A 22,284-nucleotide genomic window follows, 5' to 3' on the forward strand; every position below is an offset into this window, starting at 1 on the left:
GTTGTCAGTTTTTAAAGGGGTGGGTAATTTCATAGGCTAATGAGTGGGAGGAGTATTCCAGCTAGTTGGGGGAAGGGGTGGGGATTTCCAGGGATTGGGTCACCGCCCACTTTTTGACCTTTATGTTCAGCCTTGGAACTGTCATCGTACACGGGTGTGTCATTTAGCTTGCTGATGTGTTATAATGAGCATATACTGAGGCTCCAGGTCTAGTGGAAGCCGACTAGTCTGCCATCTTGGACCTATTTGGTTCTAATTAGCTTATGTCATGTCCTCAGGCGATGTCATTCTTTTAAAGGTCGTGCCCTGCCCCCTTCCCTCCTGTTTCACAACCATCATCAGCGAGAATACAGTCGATAGCCAAAATCAAGGAAGGTATTTTGGATTGTTCGGCCTTTCCCAGAAACTAAAGAAATCATCCCCATAGGCCCCTGGATGTAACAGGATTTTCTTTTTGAACACATTGCATACAAAGCCAGATTCCTCGAACCTGTTTTTGGAGGTTAGAACTGCAAAGGACTTGATGGATGATTTGAGAGACCTGCTTTCCTCCACACTCCTCCTGCACAGGGCTGCCACGTGGCAGCCACGTATACAGGCTGAGGACCACCAGCTTGCGTCTGGGAAGACAGGCAGCTAAGGCTAGCTCAGAGCACTTTGGCTTTCCCTTCACGGCACTCTGCAGATGGATGTGATTTCCCAGTCCCCAAATCCTAAGAGAAATGAATGAGTTCGTCTTTCATTTTCTGTCCCACAGCCAGTATGTAAACACTAGTGAGCTCAGGAAGGTGACACAAAAAGTGGAAGAAAGGGTGCAGATAGGGAAGGTAACGTTCCTGAAGGCAAACTCCCTGCTGCATAACTTGACCGAGGGGAACCTTATCAACCACACAGCACAGATACCACTGCTCTCCCCTCCTGGGCCAGCGGTGGCCTTCATCAGTCAGTCAGGGGTTGTGTCTCAGCACACCAGGCAGTCTCATGGCCTTCCCCGATACACTACTGCTGGCAGCCAGTGCCCACTGGTTGCAGCCAGCCTGGAAAAGAACAGCCTTCTGCCATTTCCAGCCCAGAGTAAACATTCTCCATCACTGGTGGTGCACCTGAAACAGAGCAGGATCCTGTGGGCCCCTCCCGGGAACAAACACTTTCTGTGTCCCCGGTTCCTTATTTGTAGGAAACAGGTTTCATTCAGCCTCCTTGACCTTCCCTGAGCTCCAAAGGGCAGATTCAAACAAGTTCCAAAGGGCAGATTCCCTTGCTTAACAAGGAAGGGAGGGGATGCAGAAACAAAGGAGGAGAAGTCAAGAAACAACAGTGTAGCTGTGGGGCAGGGCCCTGGTTCCTCCTCAAGGACTATATATAACAATATCTTTGAGTTCTTCCGTAGGAACTAAGGTCTCTACCCAGGTGGAGGATGGTAACTTCAGGATGAGCACAAGATTCCTGGAGCACCACCCTGTTACCTCACCACCAACCAATCCGAAGAAAGTCACACCCTGAAGCCTTCACCCTAAATTTTGCCTATAAAACTTCTCCCCAGAAATGATTAGGGAGTTTGGATTTTTGCATGTAAGCCACCCATTCTCCTTGCTTGGCCCTGCAATAAACCTTCCTTTGCTCCAAACTCTGACATTTAGGTTTGTTTGGCTTCACTTTGCATCGGGCATACAAACTTGTGTTAGGTCACACACCTTCAAATTAAGGTGTCTCAAAAGAGTCAAAAGTGCAAACAGGAAGCATATGATGGCAGGAAGCAGCATCACTGCCATCAGGCTTAAGCAAAGAGCAGAATGTAAGAAAGCATATAGATGGAGAGGGACAAGCCTACCTTTCATGAAGCAATAAAATCTAAGCAGTTTGCAGGTAATAAACCTGGTCAATCGACATCCAACCCTGAGAGATGGATAGTATCAACTTCACTTTATACTTGCATATCAAAAAGGTTCAGAAAGTTTATGCCATGATTCAAGGTGCAGAGCTGGGTGGGATTTGAACACAAATCAGTCTGATTAGAAAACTCAAGTTGTTTCAATGACACTCAATAGCAGTCATCTAAAAGATAAATATACCATGATTGACTGGGCTCATGAATAGAGCCATCTTAACCCAAATCATATAATCTCGAGAAGAACATACTGTCTTGGGCTACGGCTGAATGAAAGAGATCGCTGGGCTGTTCAGCACTCAGAAATGCATTCTGAGCAAAGAATAGAGTTTAATCCCTCAAACAGAAGCTCTTATCTGTACATGGTTAGCTGGAGGTTTTTACCAACCACTTCATCTTACCTTAATCACCATGCAGCTCCTCTCCAGCTATTATCTGTTAAGCCTCTCTCTTAGTCATTGAATATTTCAGACATGAAGTAATGGAATGCAGAGTTATAGGCTGAGTACTAGCCTTTTGGTTTCCATTTAAATTTACAGCTAGCTGGTATGAAAAGAGTCCCGGGGTGCTAACTAAGGTGGTGATTATACTGTCCATCAATTAGTTTGCATTTCGGCACAGTGTTCATGGCCCCTCTCCCTCATAACAAAGGGCTGTTTAACTCAACACATACACACACGCATGCTTTCCCTCAAGCATTTTTACTGAGTTACAGAGTGTGTGTCCCCCAGATGTGCCTGACACAATACATTAGTTGTATCGGAAAAATGATCAGAGACATATTTGTTAGTCAACTCCCACAGCTGAGACCAGTTTTTCACTACAATACTATTTTTTCACCACCCTGCTTTAGAATTAATTATCCTGTTGCCATGTTACATTCCTCTCCACACTTAAAATTTGCAAGGGAGGAAACCTTTGAGAGTTTTCCAGGGAAAATCACTTGTAGGGAATCTTCATTTCTGAATGTGGAAAGGCTTTGTGTCCTTTTTAGATGATTAGGATGATAAGCATCAGGAAGCTGGAAGTGGTAGAGACACAGGGTTGTCAGATAAAATACAAGATGCCCAGTTAAATTTGAATTTCAGATAAACAATGACTTTTCTTTTTTTACTGTATGTCCCATGTGACATTGAGACATATACTAAAAAGAGTATGCATTGTTTCTCTGAAATTCAAATTTTGCTGGATGTCTTTAATTTGCAAAATCTGCCAACCCTAGACAGACAGAGAAAAAGGAAGGAGGATGAGATTCATAGGTGTTGCAGACACTAGAAGGTGATATAATTGTGCAATGTATTAGAACAATATACCAAATAGGCATAAGCTGCCTACCTCTGCTTTAATGTATGCATTGTGAGCATTTTAAAGTAAAGAAAGGAAAAAAGGAATTGGGGGAAACGAATGAACATACTTCAAAGGCCATGGAGGTTTCTGGACATTTTCTGGGAGGACCATTCCATCAAATTCTAGGAATCCCTAGTCTTGTAACCACCGGTCTGCAAGAAAATCCAACATAGAAGTCAAACTCCCCTGATAATATAGGAGATGAAGGGAAATACTCTTCCAAAATGAAAATGAAGATTCAGACTGCTATGCAGCTCTAGCAGTTTTTCTAAGCTGATCTTCATTTTTTGAATAAAACCTGGTGTATCTAATATGCCCTCATAACCACTAAAGAAAAGCACCTTTATTAAATAATCAACGAATTTGTTGAAGGCTACCAAATATACAGTATTGTGCTCAGAATTAAGGTAATAAGATGAAAAACAATAATTTGTACCCCCAAAATACAAGAGACAAAAATAACTATGATAGCACAAAATATACGTGTTGTAGCAAAAGCATGAATAAAGTGCAAGTGAGCAGCTGCTGAAGGTAGGAACGGGTCACACCTCCACCAAGGTGAAATCTGACCATAACCTTGGAGGAAGGGTCTGATGTCAATATGCAGGCAGCAAACAGTAGACACTCCAGGGTTATGAACAAAGACAGAAGGAGTGAAATGGCAACATGGCCCAAGAAGCACAGAGCAGTGTAGTGAGTAGAGAGTTTGGTAGCTGAGAACATTGGAGAAGGAGTAGCTAAGAGTCATACTGTGGAGGAATTTTAAGGCTAAGATGATATATTTTGGCAGTTAGAAGTTATCAAAGATTTTCAAAGGTGAGAATACTCATAAGATCTGTTTTCTAAAAAGATTCCCGTAGAAAACAATGTGAAAGCTAGCCTGCAGACTTTAGAGATCAGGACACTAGCTTCGGAGTATACTAATTATCCAGGAGTCATGTTTATTCCAAAGGAGAAACAGAAGGAAAGAGACCCATTAGAGAAGACTGACAATGGCTGGTCAGAGAGGCAAAAAAATATGAAGAAACTGGAGTCACAAGAGTCAGTGAACAAGAAAGGGGAGTCAAGGTATGAGAGCTGTCAGGTAGGCAGCTCTCAAGAAGGGGCAGTGGAATTAGCAATAAAGCATCCCAGGCAGAATGTTCAGAGGACAATTTTAGATCAGTGGTAAGGGTTAGGGCTCGGTGAGGAGTGAATGGATGTGGTTCTGCTTCCAGTAATGTAACTGATGAAAACACAGCAAACACCCTTTAAAACATGTATCTCACTTGAAAGAAAGGGAAAAATCCTAAGTGCTAAGAAAACCAAATGACCAACCCAAAAAGGAAACAGAAAACCACACAGGAAAGCAAATGCTGGGTCAGTAAGTATGCTCATGGAATTTTCCCATTCCAGGGACCTAGAACGTGGGGAACGGGGCACAAAGCCTCCACAAGGTGGGGAGCTGGGACTTAGGTGCCCATGAAAACCCAAGAACTTTGTAGATGCTCCATGAAATGATGGATTAGAAAAAAAAAAATTCTATTCACCTACAAAGGAAGATGATACAGAAAGATATCAGTTTCAGCTCTTCTCAGGAAAACAAAACCTCTCATTATCCTGGCCATAAGTAACCAGATAAAATCCAGGAGCAATATTTCATAGGACAAATTAAAACTAATCAAAGTGTTTATTATTTACCTGAAAATCAAATTTAACTGGGGGAAAATCAAAATTTTGTTTCCTAGAGCTGGTATATTGACTTTCCTACTCCTCCCCCACAAACCAAGAATTTTTAAATACAGGCCTATTCCATGTGAGCCTGGGGCTTAAATTTATACAACACCAGGGTTTGGAAAACCATGAGCCAAAACACTAACTGAATGTTGTCCTAATTGGGGAGCATCCCAGGGTGTGTGGTAGAAGCAAATGCAAAGGAATAAACACTCACCCCAAGCTCTCAGGATTGCCACAGATAAAGAGCAGTCAGATATAAATTCTCAACACAAAATAACCGATAAAAATGTCGAATCACTATATTGTACACCTGGAACTAATATAATACTGTAAGTCAACTATACTTCAAAATGCTGGAGAGGGTGTGGAGAAAAGGGAACCCTCTTGCACTGTTGGTGGGAATGTAACTTGATACAGCCACTATGGAGAACAGTATGGAGGTTCCTTAAAAAAACTAAAAAAAGAACTACCTTATGACCCAGCAATCCCACTCCTGGACATATATGCTGAGAAAACCAAATTATTGGTAATTCAAAAAGAGTCATGTCGGGGCTTTCCTGGTGGCGCAGTGGTTGAGAGTCCGCCTGCCGATGCAGGGAACACGGGTTCGTGCCCCGGTCCGGGAAGATCCCACGAGCCGCGGAGCGGCTAGGCCCGTGAGCCACGGCCGCTGAGCCTGCGCGTCTGGAGCCTGTGCTCCGCAACGGGAGAGGCCACAAGAGTGAGAGGCCCGTGTACCACAAAAAAAAAAAAAAAGAGTCATGTACCACAATGTTCATGGCAGCTCTATTTACAATAGCCAAGACATGGAAGCAACCTAAGTGTCCATCGACAGATGAATGGATAAAGAAGATGTGGCACATATATACAATGGAATATTACTCAGCCATAAAAAGAAACGAAATTATTTGTACTGAGGTGGATGGACCTAGAGTCTGTCATACAGAGTGAAGTAAGTCAGAAAGAGAAAAACAAATACCATATGCTAACACATATATATGGAATCTAAAAAAAAAAAGGGTTCTGAAGAACCTAGGGGCAGGACAGGAACAAAGACACAGATGTAGAGAATGGACTTGAGGACATGGGGAAGGGGGAGGGTAAGCTGGGACAAAGTGAGAGGGTGGCATGGACATATATACACTACCAAATGTAAAATCGATAGCTAGTGGGAAGCAGCCGCATAGCGCAGGGAGATCAGCTCGGTGCTCTGTGACCACCTAGAGGGGTGGGATAAGGAGGGTGGGAGGGAGGGAGATGCAAGACGGAGGAGATATGGGGATATATGTATATGTACAGCTGATTCACTTTGTTATAAAGCAGAAACTAACACACCATTGTAAATCAATTATACTCCAATAAAGATGTTAAAAAAAAAAAGAGCTTAGCTTAAAAAACATATATGAGGATACAGGCCACCAGAGGAAAGAGTTTGTAGAAATAAAACCTTCAAAAGTAGACTTCCCAGAATTTCATATATCCAAATTTGTGAAAGATAACAAAATACAAACAAGAAATCTTAAAAAACCAAATTAGACTTGTAGAAATTAAAATGTAATCACTGAAATATACTTATTGAAGTGAAAAATTAAATGGTTTAAAAAGAAAATTGGACAGAATATAGAAGAAAGAGTTAATGAACAGGAAGATAGATTTTTTTAAGCTTATAGGATGTAGCAAGTAGAATCAATCAGATGAAAAATATGAAAAAGACTTAAGAGAAATGGAAAATGAAATGACATTTAACATACATCTAATTGGAGTTCTAGAAAAAGACAATATTTAAAAATATAAATGACCAAAAAGTGTCCTTGATAAAAACCATGAATCCTCAGATTCAGAAATATAAAAATTTTAAAGGAAAATGTCTGTTTTTTTAATCCACACCTAGACATACCATAGCAATACTACAGGCCACCAAAGACAAACATGACCTTAAAAGCAGCCAGAGAGAAAGCACCTTCCAAAAAACATATTAGAAGGACACCTACAAAGAAATTAGAATAACAGAATATCTCTTAGAAGCCATGAGAAAGTAACTTCAACTTACAATTTCATACCTAGCTAAATCCCCACTAAAGAATGAGATCAAAGAAATATATTTTCTGACAAAAATTTTAGTTTACTATGAATAGACTTTCACTAAAAGAATAACTAGACAAAGTCTGAAACGAATGGTCAGCAAAGAGATTGTTAAATGCATAGGTGAATCTAATCAAACTGGTGATAAGAAATACAATATGATAGTGTCAAATTAGGGAAGTACAAAAACAAGATAGAACTAAAACACTGTACAATAATAAAGAATTAGTAAGGGTTTTTTCATATCAGAAGAGATAGTTATTAAATTAAGTTAAGCGTGCATATAGAATTTTGAGTAGTTAGTAAAAGAATAAAAATAGTCGTTTAAAAAATAGAGTAAAAATGAATTAAAGCCAAACTCACAGTAGTTAAGAATAAAGAAAGCTCTTTGAAACTAGGCTTAATAATTATAGATGCTGTTACATCCAAATATTTAAGTTCTGTTAATCACAAGACCATTAAAAGTTTTGCTTTGTTTTTCTAAGTAAAACAACAACAACAAAAAACCAACTACAGAATGGGAGAAGTATTTGCAACATACAGATCTATGCAAAGTAAACATCTATAATGTAAGACACCTACAAGTCAGAAAGAAAAAGACCATTCACAGAAAAAAATATGGGAAAAAGACAGAAAAAGCAATTCATAAAAGAGGAGATGTAAGTGACCAACAGATATAAGATAACCTGCTCAATCTTAATCATAATCAAAACATCTCTCTGAGCTTTCATCTCATACCATCTATCAAATCAGCAAAAATTAATAAATTTGGACAATATCAATTGTTGGCGAGGATGTGAAGCAATATATTACTCTTATGTATGACTGGTGGTAGTATAAATTGGTTCAATGATTTGAAGAACAAATGGAAACCTCCGGTAAATCTGACAAGGCATAATCCCCACAATTCAGCAGTTCTACTCCTAGGTGTATACCCTTCGCAACTCTTGCACATGTACACAAGGAGACGTGATCATGGCAACATTATTTGAAACAAGAAAAAATTGATTTGTAGTGACAAATGTCAATCCATAAGACGCTCCCTCTAAACCGCCTGGTAAGAAATTAACTGCATTAGAGGCTTCTCCCCGGGAGGAGGGGCTGCACCTCCCACGGTCCCGCAAACCTCCATGGATGAGGCAGCTTATGTTCCCAACAACTGCAAACAGCTCACGCTTTACCCTTAGGCTGTTTGATGCCAAAGCAGTCTGTTCCCAAGTCCTCCAAGGCTCTTCTCCTGTTCAGCTCTCAGAAAGGGAGAGCAACAAGGTGGGAAACATCCCACTGGTGGGATCTGTCCACAGGAGACCTGTCCCACAGTGCTTCCACATGCACTGGAGCTCAAGCACACCTCTAGAAAGGATGCTGGACTCTGACCACTTTCCTGCCAACGAGTCCCTTTTGGCACCAAGTGATACTGACAAATCTGTCTTGACCCCTTGACACAAAATTTGCAAGTAAAGTAGATGTCCGTCAACAGGAGAGTGTGGAAACAAATTGGGGAATGTCATACAGTAGAACAACACCATCATGGATGAACCTCACCAACCCAATAATGAATGAAAATACCAAGACGCCAAGTGATAGAATGACACATACAGTATAATACCATCATGTAAAGTTTAAAAATATGGAAAACAATATGGTGTAATGATTAGGCATGCATGCATAGCTAATGATAATTAGCTAATTATCTAATTTGATAATATCTAATTTGATAATTAGCTAATTAGCTAATTTGATAATGATAATTATCAAATCCAAATTTAAGATAGTTATATTTGAAGGAAGTGAGATGCAAGTGGACAGAAGCATCAATTTTGTTGGTAATGTTTTATTTGATAAGCTGAGTGGTGAAACACAGGTCTTTACTGTGCCCTTCTTTACACGTTCCCTTCTGAAATATTTCACAATAAATGTTTTAAATGAATGGGTATGAGGTAAGGAAGCAGAGTCAGCACATATCGCTCTTGTAAAGGAGGAAATTCACAAAGATTGACGAAGGTTTCTCCTAGGTCAGAGATGTAGAGACCCTTGGAAATCACCCACATGGGAGTCAAAAGGAAGCGAAACATTCTCCAGAATGTTCTGGACTCATTCTACAGCACTGTGATGATTATAAATAAAATCAGATCTTCACCAGCCTAGGAAGTATATAATTAATATATACATTTTAATTAATGAAGCAATCTTCTGCAATAAATAATCCATTTTGCCTATCTTTTAATGTACTAAACAACCTCTATATACAATATCACTTCACTGGCAAAAAAAAAAAAACACTGTCTAGATTACCTATGCAAATGTCAAAATTTAGTATGGAATTGCACTGATATTCATTACATATACTTCTGGTCTTGTATGGTAGCTCTGTCTCGTAAGTATTTTCTCAGTGAATGGATGAATAAATGGGATGAGTGAAAATCACTTAAAGAATTAGTGTGTGCTGAAATGGCTCAAATTCATGTTGATTGCAGCCAAAGCACAAATTTCAACAAATATGAAGACCTACCACTCATCAAGCCCTGTGCTAGACAGTAGGGATGTGAAGACAGTTAAACTGCTTCCTAAGAATCCATACCATAATTGCATCATTACACTTACTACCTTTTATGGAAACGACTCCCCCATTCTCCTGCGCCCTTTGTCAAAACAAGGATTTTGCTCCATTTCTCTCTTTATCTCTACTCAGCAAGTAGGCACAGATATAGGTAGATAAATGTGACAGTTAAACTGTAGAGTCAAATACAAGTTCTTTGGGGGCCCTCTGGTATTTGAGGATCTTTTGCAATTATGTGCATATCTGTTCATATGGACACCAGAGATTTCTTTACAGCTGTAAGAACAGCAAATGTTAGCAGCTAGATATGTCTCTGCTTTCCCATAGTAAAGTGTTCTAATTGTTTTCTTTCCTTCTACCTGTCTTATTGAAGTTCTTTTCCCCCCTTCAGACAATACGATTACTTTACGAGAAAAAAATACGTGTTTGTTGTATAAAAATATTTTATAAATACTGTGTTTAAAAAGAAATTCTAATTTTATTTTATTTTACCTTTCTCCACCATCTTCCTCCACAGCTGCATCTGGTTCTGTGCTTTCTGGCCACCAAGAATGAGGGTCCTAAAATTTGGTCTAGAATCCCAGTCCATTGCAGGATGCCAGCCAAGAGCTGGGAAGACTCTGGAATAGTGTTTCTAGAGCAGGCCAGAGTCAGACACCGACTGCCCTGTCAACAGCCATCCCCTGCTCCTGCCTGGCTGTGCCTGGTGCCAACAGACTGGGAGGCGAGGAAGACAAGCACGTGGGCACAGCTTCCTGCCAGGGCAGGAGCCAGCCCGGAGGCCATGGCCTGAGAGCCTGCTCTGAGAGGCTGTGGTTTGTCCAGTTTAACCAGTTCAACCAGCGGGACCACACCTCAGCACGTAGGGACCAGAGGGGGGTGGCAGGACTTCAACAAGTCAGACGTCTGCTTAGCAAAGCCACCTTGAATTCAAACTCTTCCAGGGCAGAATCACCATCCATCACCTCTATCATGTAAATGAAAAACCTATTACAGCAAGATGCCTTTCTCCATTCAGTGATCAACACATCTATCCTGGTTCAACCCTCATTCGCAGATCAGCCCAAGTCATATTTCACCATTTTATCCAGATGAATATATAGAAAGCCTTGTCTTAGAATTAGGCAGTCTCTGCCTGCTTTTTTTTTTTCTGCCTGCTTTTTTCTGCAGCAACAACTCAGAGAATGCATGAATCAGTCAGTAGGAGGGGAGGGGAAGGAAAACGTGGTTGATACACCCTAAAAAGGGGGGCTGGGGAATTGAAATATTTATAACTAGAGTATAGTCTTCATGGAGTGGGGCTAAAATATTTCACAAGCAGGCGAAACTGTAAAAATTCAAAATCAAGATACTCATACGTTTCACATTGCCTCTGTAATACTGACAGGAAAGACAAGTTTCAGAGCACTCTTTATAATGTGGAGATAAGGTAGTGAGAAGTCTAACTGCTGAGGAACTGGATTCCTGGCTTCCAACAGTGCTTGGTCCATTCATTTATGGCAGTAAATAAATGTTATGAAAGTTCATGTAGAAACCATTATCTAAATGGCTAAATATGAAAGGCTTGCATTATGGCCAGGCATGCATTTCTGGCAGGGAAGTACAAGTTTGCTCACAATGTCTTTTTTTAGATTACTTTGAGGAAGAATGTCATCACTGGAATACTGCAAACCATAACAAGTTTCGTCTTTTTTTTTATTATGGAATGAGAAATGACATCAGTTTACATGTCATCTGAGAAGAAAGGAATTTATTTTATTGAAAGGCATCCAAATCTCCCTTTCTTTAAGAGGCTTTGTTACTGAAACAAACTTTACCATTGTCAACTGTTTGACCATTTATGGGATTGGTAGCTAAATAAAAGTTTGTTTCATCAAGTCTGTACATTTGTACATATTTTATTGACCTAGTCATTTTACCAGTATTATACACCCATGACAGTCTTAAGGCAATACTAACATTTAAAGCCCCATTATTCTAAACTCAGTAGTAAAATGCCATGAAGAATGTGAGATCCTTTTATTTATCTGTGTGTGTGGATACTGTATATATATGAAATTATCTCAACCCACCCCACAATTCCTTCATGACCTGCAAACTATAGCTTCTAATGTTTTAATTGTCCTCAATTATATCCCCACTGCTACTGCCTGTGTTCTGTCCCTTGGCATCTTTCACCTGAATTCATCCAATGATCTCCCAACAAATCTCCCCAACTTTAATCTTCCTGTCTACAGTCCACTCTCCAACCAACTCCACTATTCTACTCAAGTCATTTTTGAGGCTCCCGCAGCCTTGAAGATAAAGTCCAAAAGCCTTCATGTGGTACCCAAAGTTCTCATGACCTGGGTCAGTTTTTATCCTTCCAACTTCTTCACCCAGTTCCCCCACTCACATTCCATAGGCCAACCACAGGGAAATAGTTGCAGTTCTGGAAAGCACCATACACTCTCTTACCTATAAGCCTTCACATCTTCAGCTTCCTCTGCCTAGAAAACACTTCTTCCCAACTTCCGTACCCCTCCCTGAAACTTTTACCTGTTAAACTCCTACTTGTCCCTTAGGACTTAACCCTGGCATTACTTCCACATGGAAGCCTTCTCTGACACACCTCTGCCCCTACACCTTGGTCAAATGCCCTCTGTATGCTCTCTGGGTCCTATGTGCTTAACACATGTTTGTAGGATGAATCATTTACCCTAACAAACATCTCCAGTTGCATGAAACCTCTGATGTGACAATGATCATTGCTTGCCATCTCATGAATATGCCCTGTACATGCCCACCTCCACACCTTTGCTCACACTGTTCACCCACCTTGGGATGGTTTCCTCCTTCTTCAGAGATTTCTCTGAACATTTCAACTCTAGGCAGTATTTCTGACCTCTGAATTCATGGCACATTTTGTGTATGTTTCTCATTTGATATTTATTTATACACAGTGCCAGTGACATCATTTCTATTTTAATTTTTGAGTTATTTACCTTTTTTATAGATATACATCTAGTCCCCTGCTAATTATACTTTAAGCAACTTAAAAACAGCAACAGATATCACTTTGCATTCCTCTTCTTTCTCCTCCGAATTCACATAGTTCAGCACAGATAATCAATACACATCTTTTAACATTTGTTATATGATGAGGAGAAGACTAACAAATGAAGAGAAGTCTACACAATGTAACAAATATGTTTCATTTTCAAGCAAATAAATTATTTGAAATGAGATCATAAACAAAATGAGAAATTCATGACCATGAACATAATTTACTGTAGGCTGGCACGTGAATGTAAAGCCTTGGGAAGCAGCAGCTGCAGTGGAAACTCCAATTATCGTGCCAAGAGTGTGAATGCACTCAGCTGTAGGACAAGCCATATGTCAATCAAAAGTGGAATAAAAACAAGATGTATACTCTCCATACCAATTTGTATGTATATTTAATCAAAGAACTCAGAGTCATATGGCAACAGCAAAAGAAAAACAAAGGAAACATTAAGAAAATACAAAGCACTAAATGTCAGAAGCAAATCAAACATATCATTAACACAATAACTGTAAGTGGGTTAAACTCCCCTAAAAACCATCTCACATTGGATCATAAACAAAATCCAATTATATGCCTCCTAGAAGAGATACACATTAAACAAAGTGACTCCAAGAGGCCTGCTCATCCCACAAACATTTTTTGTAGGGTATCTCCTATATACCAATATTACACTAGGTGACATAAAGGTTACACGTTAAAAGATAGACAGATATACGTGGCAAATGCAGACGAAAAGGAACCAAGAGTCACAATATTAACATTAAAGAAGAAGTGCTACACCAGTCAGAATGGCCATCATCAAAAAATCTAGAAACAATAAATGCTGGAGAGGGTGTGGAGAAAAGGGAACACTCTTGCACTGCTGGTGGGAATGTGAATTGGTTCAGCCACTATGGAGAACAGTATGGAGGTTCCTTAAAAAACTACAAATAGAACTACCATATGACCCAGCAATCCCACTACTGGGCATATACCCTGAGAAAACCAAAATTCAAAAAGAGTCATGTACCAAAATGTTCATTGCAGCTCTATTTACAATAGCCCGGAGACGGAAACAACCTAAGTGCCCATCATCGGATGAATGGATAAAGAAGATGTGGCACATATATACAATGCAATATTACTCAGCCATAAAAAGAAATGAAATTAAGCTATTTATAATGAGGTGGATAGACCTAGAGTCTGTCATACAGAGTGAAGTAAGTCAGAAAGAAAAAGACAAATACCGTATGCTAACACATATATATGGAATTTAAGAAAAAAAAATGTCATGAAGAACCTAGGGGTAAGACAGGAATAAAGACACAGACCTACTGGAGAACGGACTTGAGGATATGGGGAGGGGGAAGGGTGAGCTGTGACAGGACGAGAGAGAGGCATGGACATATATACACTACCAAACGTAAGGTAGATAGCTAGTGGGAAGCAGGCGCATGGCACAGGGATATCGGCTCGGTGCTTTGTGACCGCCTGGAGGGGTGGGATAGGGAGGGTGGGAGGGAGGGAGACGCAAGAGGGAAGAGATATGGGAACATATGTATATGTATAACTGATTCACTTTGTTATAAAGCAGAAACTAACACACCATTGTAAAGCAATTATACCCCAATAAAGATGTTTAAAAAAAAAAAAAAAAGCAGTGCTAAAGGCAAAAGTATTATGTAAAACAAAAAATTGTTTTTTATTTGTGTGTCTGTTAACGTAGAATACAATCCACTGGAATCCTCACTGGAAGTGATAAATATAGCTATCTATCTAGTATACTTGTTACAAGTATTAAATAAGAAAATTCATCTACAACATCTAACTCAATATCTGCCACATTTTACATGCTCAGAAACTATTGGTCGTTTTTAGTATCCGTATTAGTAATAGTAGTATTAACAAGATATAATAGTCATTGATATTAATGCTACAGATAACATAGAATTAAAGTATACAAAGGAAAACATTGCAAATACAGGAGAAATTTACAAAATCAAAATAAGATAAGAATGAGTAAGCTTTACCACAGCTTTTTTTTTGTTGTTCTTGAAGCAACAGGAGACCAAAAAAAGGTAACAAGATCTAAATAATAATGACTGATTATATCTGCTGTTTTCTGTGTGTATGTATATACATACACATTTTTATATATTCTGTGAACTCTATGATCTACAAAATGATATACTTCCTTTTCCATAGCTATGGAATATTTACCAAATTTGATCATTTATAAAATAAAAATAAAAATTACCATTGCTAAAGCAAAAGATAGGCATTATTCTCTGACATCTACAAGAAAAAACCTGGAAATAATTTAAGAAATAGTAGCAAACAAAACAAAACAATATTTGTTCACCTAAATAGCTCTCAGATCAAAGAGAATATCAAAACTAAACTTATAGAATAATTTAAAATAATAGTAGTAGAAACACTACATAGAAAAACTTGTGAGACGCAGGCAAAACTGTACTCAGAGGTAAACCAACATCTTTGAATGATTTAAAAAAATAAGAATAAATAATAAATGAACAAATATTTATATTCAAAAGATAGAAATATAAACTTAGAAAAAGCATAGAAAGACTAATAAGGATTGAAGTAGAAATGATTTTAAAGACAGAAAATATAAACAATTTAAAAATAAAATCAATGTCTTATCTCCACAAAGACAAAAATATACCCATGATAATACTATGATGAAAAAAGAAAATTCACAAAGATTCACAAATAGAAATTATAAAGTGGGTATGAGAATTTATATAGATATAGATCTTTATACGTATATACACAAACATATATAGAAATATAAATGCACATAGAAATATATATAAATACAAACATATAAATGAATATATAAATATACATATATATATGGAGAGAGAGAGAAAGCGAAGAATCTCTCATGAAACATACATTATACTTGGCCTAATAATTTTGAAGAGCTCCGCAGTCTAAAGACAAGTTTCTCTTGAAAAAAATTATTAAAATGAACTGAATAAAAATAGGAAAACTGAACAAGTTAAAGAAGAACTTGAGGAAAACTGTCCCCCAGTTCTTTTTTTAAAAGTGGTTACATTGTTACATAAAACTAATTGCAAGGGAAAGATAATTTCCATTCAATGATAATAATATCATCATCATCATCATCTTTACCATCATTAGCTCAACAGAAGCCACATTTATTTAATGCTTACAATGAGCCAGGAACTGTGATAAGGGCTTTGCATATATAATCTTATTTAATCGCACAAAACCTTTTAGGGTAGATGCTTGTGTTACATTTTATAGGTGATGAAAATGATGTTTAGACAAGTTGAATAACTAGCCCAAGGTTATAAAACTGGCAAGTGAATAACCCAGAATTCAAATTGAGGTCTGTGTATATCCCCAAAGCCCAGTTTCTAAAACACAGAAAAAGATGAACACCTTCTAAATTAATTTTGTGAAACATGCATAAACCTGATAGCGATATTGATGAAGCTAGTAATTAATAAAAAAGGAAAACTACAAGCCAAGCTCACTTACGAAGCCTCCAATAAAAGAGAAACAAATCAAGACCAGCAGTTTAAAACGGAAGAAAGGATCATAAACAAGAATGGTTTGCTATGATTTAATCTATTACAATGCTAGATCAAGTAGTTAAGTTTATACACATTTATATAAAGCTAAAAAATGTTTGTGAAATTCATCATTTATTCCTGACTTTTGCTCATTTAAAGTGAATCAGAAATAGAAGAGTACTTCCATAATATGGTAAAGAAGTTCTACCTAAAACTAATTGCCAAATACAGTAAATAATAAAACATAGGCATCCTTCCTCTTTGTATCAGAGGCAATACAAGAAGACATCAACAAAACATTTCTAGTTGATACAATGACAATAGAAAAAGAAAACAAGGAGATATATAAATATTGGGGGAAAATTAACATTTTCAGACTTTTCTTTCTTTGCTTTGGAAAGTGAAGGAAAATAAGTCGATCAAGTTTGTTAAGTCCATACTTCAGGTCATGAATGGTATAAGTGCTTTAAACATATTAAACACGACCTTCCACGTGTTAATTTTTTTGTTTTTTGCACATGCTGGTTCAGAAAATAGCTTATGATTGAAACCTACTACGAGTTCAGTAACACTTAAAAAGTGTTTGTCATTCATTAATTCATGATTTTGTATGTATGTATACACACATGTATATTACATACCTCTATATGCTTTTGAAAAATAGTAGTACACATATGGCTGCTTGGGGTTCATATGAATTTACACACCCTTCGCAATAACTCTGCATCTCCCCCCCACTCACAGAGCTCATGGCCCACAGGCGGGAACAATTGCTGGAGAAATCCTCAGAAATCAACAAAACAAAAAACCTGAGTGGGATGATCTCTTGATCTGACATGATCTGCAAGACTACTCAGGAATGGCTTAGTGTCTCACCATTTTATGAAAGCCGTGAAAGGCACCTGATAAGCGCATAAAGTTTAGTCCCTATACTTACATACTGAAGTAGAGGGACTGTGACGCACCCACGTGATTCCCAATGAGGAAAGAGACAAGAGGGAAAACCAAGTTCTCAAATTTTAGTAGAGAAAGATCTATATTGCGTATTAAATATAACCAAAATTATTGCGGCGAGAGAAGAGGATGCAGTGTTGAGTGAGACAAGTTATTCACTGTCTAAGGAAGGAGCACGCATAGTTCATAAGCATACATCTCCACTACCTCCCAATGGAGTCATGTATGTACACGCAGAAAGACTTAAAATTCAAATCGTGAACGATGACAATTAAATGGAAAGCAGCAACGTAATGATGGAGAATTCATCCATTAAAGCTTTTCCATTCAAAATGGATTTCAGCCAGAAATCAGTTCTTTATTCCTCCCTGTAGTATGCATTCTTGGTAGCTCCCTTCAGAACACTGCCAACACCATTACACATTTGCTTTATATAGCTTTCAAGTTGCTCTGCAGTTTCCCTCTGGCCAAAGAACTTTATAAAACCTACTGAGGGAATAAGAAGCACAGACAGGTCGTCTCCCAGGCTTGGAATCCGTTGCCTGAGCCATTTCTATCTAAATTTCTGTCGCTTCCAGTACAGTTGGAGTGGCTAGTGATCTCAGCTAATTATTAGTTTATCACTGAGCTTAGTTGACTGTATGAGGATAAACTGATGACCTGCATTCAGTTCTCTCTGCATCATTTGTCACCGCTTATACTGAGATTTTTTTCATCCTGGCAGATGTAGGAACAAGTCCAACCCTGGCTCTTATTAGTGGGGAATTTTTTTTTACCTTGCCCTTCTGGACTTCTGTCTCCTGATCAGTAATAGGGGGAACATTATCACATGGAATTATCATAGTAATGAGATTAAAGTACCCGGTTGGCCTTAGGGTTTGCCCAGGGAAGTTTCCTCACTTGCCCACTCTTGTTCTAAGGCGTCCTATGTTCCCAATTGTAGGGATTAGTCCATGGACTGTCTTCTGGCTGCCACCTGTGTCCAACTCTGGTTTGAAGGCTGTTAAATGAATTTTAATATTAGAGCCTGCCTTGGGAAAACATTTTATCAGCTCCTTCAAGACTCAAAACTCATGGAATCTTTCCGTCTCTATTCTTTCCTTTACTCTGCCAACAATTGGAGCGGGTGCCTTCGATTCAAAGCATATTAAAGAATGTATTGCTAAGCTGCTCTATAATTGTTCTCAGATGCATGCCTCATTTCAAATAAATGGTACAGTTCTTAAAAAAAAAAGAACGCTTTCTACTCCTTTGCTCCTGTACAATAAAGCCTAATTTAGTTCTTTATACATAGTGGGCACTCATTAGATACTTGTTCACCCACTATTACTTTTATGGGACAAATCAGAGAATTTTTCATAAACAAACATGAGTCTATCTCATTTATCAAACACATTTTTAGAAGTGTTTGACTTTAAAAAGTCCTTTAAGGATAATGCTGTGGTAAATTACCTTTAATACATCAATAAATTCAGATGGTTAAATAGTGGGCAGAAATTTCTACACATCGTCTTGCTCTTAAAGCTACAAACAATTTTAGACTTGATGCAAATAAACTCGGCAACATCTAGGACCAGATCCTAGAGGTCAGTTAGCTGTCGTCCAAATGTCCAGGGGCAGGTATTGTGTTTGGTCAAGCAAATAACACACCTCTGCAAAAATCAGCCTTTGTGTTGCCTTTATCTACTGAGAAAAGCGGAAGTCATAAGATCACAGACTTGAGAACTAAAAGAAAATTAACGAGATCAGGCGGTCCGGCCCTCTACTTTAGAGAAGGACCTATTATTATTACCATTTTACTGGCCAAATGACTAAGACCCAAAGTGTTCTGATCATTTTTCCAAGGTAACTATTGATGGAGGGGAGATTGTCATGGTTCTGTTGGTGACTAGAAGTAAAGTTCTCTGATCTTTGGGTCTAGCACTCTTTTTGCTATGTCATATGCAAGTTTAAAAATTCCTCACATCTCCAGACTCAGGATGACCAAGATGACTGAGATTAAGAGTAGCGCCCAGGGCTTCCCTGGTGGCGCATTGGTTGAGAGTCCGCCTGCCGATGCAGGGGACACGGGTTCGTGCCCCGGTCCAGGAAGATCCCACATGCCGGCTGGACCTGTAAGCCATGGCCGCTGAGCCTGTGCGTCCAGAGCCTGTGCTCCGCAATGGGAGAGGCCACAACAGTGAGAGGCCTGCGTATCGCAAAAAAAAAAAAGAGTAGCACCCATCCCAACCTCTTCCCAGTCCTACATCAGAAGCAATGATTTCCTGCCTGTGCCACCAAAGGCTCCATGTCCATCACTTTGGCTCTCCCTAAACATCTCCCTTTCTGCAGATTCTAGGTCAGTGTGGCTCTTGTCTTGTCTTTCCTAATGTCTCACTGATTGTACATTTTTGAGACAATGAATTGTACATTTTTGAGACAATGATTAGTTCATATCCAAAATCATTCCAGTGCCTAGCACCATATCAGCCACACAGTAGGTTCTGAATAGTTTCTGAAAGAGTAATGAGTGCCTCGGAGGTGCTGAGTTGCCATGAGTAGTTTGATCAATGAGATTGGTAAAGGAAACGCCTGCCATATTTTCCATCTCCTTTACCATCACAGAGTTTCCTAATTAGGCTCTTTTCAATACCTTGCCATAACCTTCAACTGGGGTCTTGGGGCAGACTCATGCGTCACATAGCAGAAGCATGAGGCTCGGCAACTCAACTGAGTTACCACTGCAACTCAGCCAAAGCCGCCTTCAGCTGAGAGCTTTAATTGTAGGCAAACATTGACCACCATTCACTCAATCATTTAGCTCTTTCTTTGGGCTCAACTCTGACATGTATAAATGAGGAAATAAAAGGAAATTATTTACTCCTACAGCTATAGGGAGATCATGGCAACCTTGTGAAGAAATATTCTCCCAAATGCAGTGACGTCCTCGACATCTTACAGGTGATTCTACTCTCCTGTAAAATTATTGACTTTTTCTGTTCTGCCAGTTTCCACACAAACGCCTAGTTTTAATGTCCTTGTGTTTTCAATCAAGGTAAGCATGAGGAACACATTTTTTTCTAGATTATATTTATATTTAAATAATATAAGCCATTATGCCCATATTGAGAATTCATTCTGGTTTAGTTTCTCTTTTCTAATATGGTCTTACATTACAACGAAAACACTTGCCGAAGACCTGGGAACAATGTGGACGTCAGGAGAGAACAGAGCCCCATAAAGTTAGGAAAGGTGGAACTTTCCACCCTACTACCGACCCATCAACTTGACCTTGGACTCACACCGAAATCCAGCACAGGTCTGAGATGGATTCAGGAGCTGGTCTTAGTGGGGTGTCTCACCAATCCAGAGTCTCAGGATATGGCCTTCCCTACCTTGCCCTCCCTTCCCCAAAACCCCAGGAACCTGATCCCAAAAGGCCTCAGAAAGGGCTTTAAGTGTCATTCTTAAAAGTAGTGGGTAACACCAACAGTGGTGTTAACAGGGAGAATTGCAGCTACCCAAATCAGGAGCAGCTGCTGAAACTCAGTAGTGATAGATGTTGGCAGCAGGAATTCAGAGATTCCACCCTTGAGACAACATGGTTCTATTGCTCAGTTGACGTACAGGGAGCCAGAAGCGGTGGGAGAGGATCTGCCTGTGCATTCAAGGCTAGAGGGATGGGGCCATAGAGGACAAAGCTTAGTAACCATAAGTATTAATCTCAGCTCTGCGATTATAGCATCCACAGAGCGTCCCTCAGCAGCTGAATTTTCTCCACTCTGGCAGATTTGTTGTTAGGTATTTATCCTTGTAGGTTTTCAAAGGTTTTAATGTATCTCCCTCCCCCTATTCAAATGCAATGTCCACCTCAAAAGTAGGACAAAGGAGCTTATTAAAAGTTAGTCAATGAAATGCCTGTGGTTTCTATACAGACCTGAGTTCAAATATTGACTCTACCACCCATTAGCTATTTGACCTTGGACAAGTAATTCAACTTCACTTGAGTCTCAATTGCCCATCTGCAAAATAACCATCTTTTCAGGAAGGAAGTGAGGTAAGATACACAAAGCCCTTGACACATGGTAAATACTAATACAGTAGCTATTGTCATGGTTTGTTGTTAGAATAGGGTCTGGCACACAGTAGGTGCTCAATAAGTAAGTATTAAAGGGATCGTATCATCAGGATTCCTATAGCAGATGAAAAATGAGATGGGGACAGTTGCCTGGTACACGAGGTCTGGAATGTAACCTCCAGGACAGGAGAGACAAACCTAAAATAGTCCTGAGAAACAATAAACTTCCAGCCCCTCCACCCCTCCTCACAACTCTCCTGCTTCAGAATTCTATTTCTTTCTAGGCAGACATGGTATTGGAAAGGCTCTTGTCTTAATGGAGTAAAGAATTACCAATAATCCAAGTCCAAACTAAACTAAAAATTATCAAGTGTGGGATTCTCTCCATCGGTCTGGACTCTAAGTACAAACAGGATTTTACTTAGAGCTTCACAACTGGAGATGTCATTTATTTCTCCTTAGATTCAAATCCTAATAAACAAGAGATGTTTTTCCCCCACGCAATTCTCCCATCACCACCACCACCAACACAAAACAACTTTGTGTCCCTGTGACATCAACACAACACACCTCTTTGTGTATCCTGACCAGCTTCCCCTCCCCCACCTTCTGCAGGCCCCTCAGTAACTGAGAACAAGACTGACGATTCGACTGCTGGTCAAGGGTGTATATTCTAGGGGAAGAGGGGAGGTGGCTGGCTGCACATATGAGCCAGCCACTAATGAACAATGTTGATAGTCCAAACCATTGGATCCCATTAACCTGTTTTCACTCAATCAGGGGTAACCATTACTGCCCAAGATGAAAATATTCTATTAGCATGCAACCTTGGTGAACTTTTTACAATTAATGACTGCACTTATTCATCTTTCCTAACCTTGGCCTTCTGTGCTTCTAGCTCTTAGGAAAACTGCATGCTATTTCCAAAGACTAATACGAGGCATCTACTTTCTCAAAAAAGTCAAGAGACATTACAGCCTGCAGTTCCAAGGACAAGAAAAACTATAGCAGGACATGACACAACAACAAATTAATGCTTTTCACATTGTCTAGCAGCCTTCACCCTGAATGTGTATGATTAAAATAAGA

The 22,284-nt window shown here is 39.2% G+C and overlaps 1 protein-coding gene across 1 annotated transcript in view; it reads right to left on the reverse strand.

The window, feature by feature from the left end:
- NCKAP5 (NCK associated protein 5) overlaps positions 1 to 10,322 on the reverse strand; it is a 1,039,671-nt gene extending 1,029,349 nt beyond the window's left edge. The window contains exon 1 of the mRNA XM_033440354.2: positions 10,086 to 10,322. The gene's annotated coding sequence lies outside the window, so the exon portion shown is untranslated. The remainder of the gene's footprint in view (positions 1 to 10,085) is intronic.
- Between the last annotated feature and the right edge of the window lie 11,962 nt (positions 10,323 to 22,284).

The sequence above is a fragment of the Orcinus orca genome, chromosome 7 (assembly GCF_937001465.1).
Source record: "Orcinus orca chromosome 7, mOrcOrc1.1, whole genome shotgun sequence".
Taxonomy (NCBI): Eukaryota; Metazoa; Chordata; class Mammalia; order Artiodactyla; family Delphinidae; genus Orcinus; species Orcinus orca.